This window comes from Arachis duranensis, chromosome 8 (assembly GCF_000817695.3).
Source record: "Arachis duranensis cultivar V14167 chromosome 8, aradu.V14167.gnm2.J7QH, whole genome shotgun sequence".
Taxonomy (NCBI): domain Eukaryota; kingdom Viridiplantae; phylum Streptophyta; class Magnoliopsida; order Fabales; family Fabaceae; genus Arachis; species Arachis duranensis.
In genome coordinates, this window is record NC_029779.3 from 42,980,619 (window position 1) to 42,985,434 (window position 4,816).

Sequence of the window (4,816 nt, forward strand, 5' to 3'; positions counted from 1 at the left end):
TTCATTATAATTGCTGTGTACGTTGATGATTTAAATATCATTGGGACTCCTGAAGAGATTCCAACAATTATAAAAACTCTAGAAGAAGAGTTTGAGATGAAAGATCTTGGAAGGACTAAATTTTGTGTCGACCTACAGATCGAGCATATAAAAATGGGATCTTTATTCATCAAACAACATACACATAAAAGATCTTGAAAATATTTTATATGGATAAGTCACATCCCTTGAGTACCCCCAATGATCATAAGATCTTTGGATGTGGAGAAGGATCAATTCCGTCCTAAAGAAGAGAATGAAGATATTCTTGGTCCTGAAGTACCATATCTTAGTGCCATTGGAGCACTAATGTATCTTGCTAATAATACGCGACCTGACATATCATTCGCGGTGAATTTACTAGCAAGGTATAGTTCCTCTTCAACCAGAAGACATTGGAGTGGAATCAAGCAAATCTTTCGATATCTTCATGGAATGGTTGATATGGGATTGTTTTATCCCTATGGATCCAAGTCACAACTAGTTGGCTATGTAGATGCTGGCTACTTGTCTGATCCACACAAAGGGAGATCTCAAACAGGATACTTGTTCACATATGGTGGTACAGCTATATCATGGAGGTCCACGAAACAGACGATTGCTGCAACCTCCTCTAATCATGCTGAAATACTCGCGATACATGAAACTAGTCGCGAGTGTTTTTGGCTCAGGAGTTTGATCCAATATATTCTGTCATCATGTGGACTGATTGATCATAAGATAGCTCCAATTGCTTGTTTGAAGATAATACAGCATGTATTGCTCAACTTAAAGGCGGATACATTAAAGGCGATAGAATAAAGCATATTTCTCCCAAATTCTTCTTCACTCATGATCTTCAAAATCAAGGGATAATTGATATCCAACAGATCCGCTCAAGTGACAATCTGGCAGATTTATTTACAAAGTCATTCCCAAAATCCTCTTTTGAAAGATTGGTACATGAGATTGGGATACGCCGATTTCGAAAGATTAAATGATGTCGACAAGAGGGGGAGACTGTACTCTTTTTTTCTCGGTCAGGTTTTTTTTTCCATTGAATTTTTCTTGACAAGGTTTTTAATGAGGCACTCTCCATCACTAAAGGATATTGTATTCTTCATTTTCATATTCGAATTCGAGATACAATGAATTATAATACAGCTTCCATATAATAATAATAATAATATGTTTTGCATGCATGCATATAGAGAACAATCCCAAAAGAGAAAACGAACATGGCCAGAGTTGATACCATGGAAGATACTATGAATACTTTCATTTTTTCAGATAGTATCCAAAACAAGTTCTTCTGAACATGAATTGTAAGGCTCAAAATCTCTTGCTGAATCAGCAATGTGCATAAGCTATGCTGCTTATTCTTATGCTTATGTACAAATTCAATGCCCTGTCATATGGATCCTACATTTTTCAATGTTATCTGGTGATGGTGAGTTGATTAGAGCAAACAGAATTCATCTGCTCAGTGTGTGACACATGTATACTGCCCGGAGTTCATAAGAAAATCCTCCTTATTGTTCTTGCAGCGGCGCGAGATATTAACTGTCTCACCATATTAGCTGGCAACTGAAGTAACTGCTGCTGGGATTCTGGTGGTAGCTGTTAACATTTTACAAACATAGAAGAATTGAGGAAATAGCTACAATGCTGTATTCAAGAAAATGCAAACGATAGATAGAACAGGAAGAATCTCTTGAACAGATTCAAGTTGAGTTGGAACTAATGATAGGTTCTCCATGTGAAGTGTTTGGCTCTGGTACTGGCTAACCTGTATGATTCCCTGCATGTCATTTGACATTGAAAGGACTACTAATTTCCACTTGATACAAAACAATCAATAAACATGAAGATAAGGATTGAAATTGAATAAAAAGATAAATTGAAATTAAAATATAAAACAAAAGGGATAGATTGTAATTGAATATAAAAAAAATCATTCTACTTTTTATCAAATTTCTTAACGTAACAAGAAAGCGACTCCTCAACCTAACTTGTCTACATCATAGTTTGGAAATTGAATTGAAGGGAATCACTCAACTTTTTATCCAATTCTCCGATGCAACAAGAGAGGCACTCACTCAATAAAGAAAATCCTAACATAAAGTCCAATCTACTAACTAAATAAACAAAATCAAAATAGGTGAAATTAAATTTGACATTCTAATACTTAAAAATATAAAGTAATAACTATTAAATAATACTTGAACTCTTCATATCTCGAACATTTGAAGCAAGTATCACCAACCCAACAATGGCATGTAAAGAAAAATTTTAGAGAGAGAAATTTGTTCCTAAGATCATCATATCCATGAATCCATCAACATCTAGAATTGTGCAGTAGTTGGTCTATCTACAATTAAGGATAACTGAAATCTTACATTGTTATCTTCTTTTCATCTGGTCCCTGACAACAAGAGTAGAAGGCGTTGGAAGGTTCTGAGGTTGTTCACATCTTCTTCGATCATTAAAGAGGAAAAAAGGAATCCACTGAAAGGAACCCTTGAAGCAGCTGTTTCCAAGGTTGCTAGTCCAAGTGCATCAAAACCCTGCATTTAATTTTATTCAATTAATTTTAAAGTTTTCATTTTTCATGTTTCACATTTCTATTATGATTTTAATGAACAATTAATAATTAACATACTTTAGCAAACTCTTGAACAATTATTTCTCTCACATATTCACCCTGCAAAGGTTCATTACAAGTCCAACATCAGTGAGGAAAAAGTTGGAGGGTAGTTACAATGTAGAATGAAATTGGAACTGGCTGTTAATACCTTTTCTGTTAAAGTAAAAGAAAGTATAGTGGAATCAAGCAAATCTTTCGATATCTTCATGGAATGGTTGATATGGGATTGTTTTATCCCTATGGATCCAAGTCACAACTAGTTGGCTATGTAGATGCTGGCTACTTGTCTGATCCACACAAAGGGAGATCTCAAACAAGATACTTGTTCACATATGGTGGTACAGCTATATCATGGAGGTCCACGAAACAGACGATTGCTGCAACCTCCTCTAATCATGCTGAAATACTCGCGATACATGAAACTAGTCGCGAGTGTTTTTGGCTCAGGAGTTTGATCCAATATATTCTGTCATCATGTGGACTGATTGATCATAAGATAGCTCCAATTGTCTTGTTTGAAGATAATACAGCATGTATTGCTCAACTTAAAGGCGGATACATTAAAGGCGATAGAATAAAGCATATTTCTCCCAAATTCTTCTTCACTCATGATCTTCAAAATCAAGGGATAATTGATATCCAACAGATCCGCTCAAGTGACAATCTGGCAGATTTATTTACAAAGTCATTCCCAAAATCCTCTTTTGAAAGATTGGTACATGAGATTGGGATACGCCGATTTCGAAAGATTAAATGATGTCGACAAGAGGGGGAGACTGTACTCTTTTTTTCTCGGTCAGGTTTTTTTTCCCATTGAATTTTTCTTGACAAGGTTTTTAATGAGGCACTCTCCATCACTAAAGGATATTGTACTCTTTTTCCTTCACTAAGGTTTTTTCCCACTGGGTTTTTCTTTAGTAAGGTTTTAACGAGGCAATAATCCTAAATGGTCATCCAAGGAGGAGCGTTATGATAAGGTCAAATACATGGATGCCCATTTATGACTTGGGCGGTGAACAATGAAAGAATCACTTTTCAAGGATGAATTAAAATAAATGAGAGTTGAAAATAAGAGCTCTTTACCTGTATAAATAGAAGGCATCATCAGAAACATTTTACACAGTAATAAAAACATTCTTCACTCTCTCTTTCTTATACTCCCTCTCTTATATTCTTTCCTACAATATTAATATATATTAATTATATTGGTATAATAATTATAATGAATAGTAATTCTAGAATTATCTAATTATATTTTCATATTTTATATTTGTTACTTCTTTCTTATTTATTTATTTAGTTATTTTACAACAGTTGTTACATACTTACATATATATCTTTAATTAATTGTTCACTTTTTAGGTTCTTCATGTTTCAGATTTCAGACAATAGAACTCCTGAATTATATTATCTTGTAATTTTGTCTACATTTGGCGTGTAGTATATGTAAGATTTTCATATCTATCAGAAGTTGGGTAACAAATAATAAATGTTATAATATATATTTTTGAAAAAATATTAATGTACGGTTAATTCTATTTTTATTGTTCTATTATTTTTTATTTTTTATAATTTTGTAAAAACAAAAGCATTTTTAGAATCTTTTATTAGCCATTAATAAGTTGTTATTCTTAACTCTTAACTGTACCAATATTTTAATAAAAAATATTTTTTTTATGATGCATAATTTTTTAACTATTTGACATAAAAATAAAAGCTAAGATTTATTATAGTCTCTCTTATTTTTTAGACAATTTAAATACCAATATGTTAGACATCATAAAATTTTTCGAAAGAAAAATATTTGTGAAACAAAAATTTTGTTTGTTTTATAATAATTTTCTTGGTATCATAAACCGAGTAGTATTACCTAATATATATAGATATATATATATGGTGGTTATCAAATACTTCTTTAATTTTATATCATCTCATTGCGTTCTTAACTCTCTTATTTTATTAATGTTCTAAAAATTGGACTGGACCGAATAGTCGAACCGATCTATACGAAAACCAGAGATAAAACAACCCGGTTCAACGTCTAAAACTGCCGAGTTAAAAACCGTTTGAAAATCATTGAAATAGGTCAAAAACTGTCCGGTTGGACTGAGCCGAAAATCGACCGCTTTTTGAACTCATTCGGAGTCAGAA

The 4,816-nt window shown here is 32.8% G+C and overlaps 1 long non-coding RNA gene across 1 annotated transcript; it reads right to left on the reverse strand.

Moving 5' to 3' along the window:
* Positions 1-1,241: 1,241 nt before the first annotated feature.
* On the reverse strand, positions 1,242-2,842 carry LOC107462865 (uncharacterized). Its single transcript, XR_008002030.1, has 3 exons — positions 2,814-2,842; positions 2,681-2,722; positions 1,242-2,585 (listed from the first exon to the last, which is right to left on the reverse strand). It is a non-coding gene; the product is annotated as an uncharacterized LOC107462865 (long non-coding RNA).
* Positions 2,843-4,816: the final 1,974 nt, after the last annotated feature.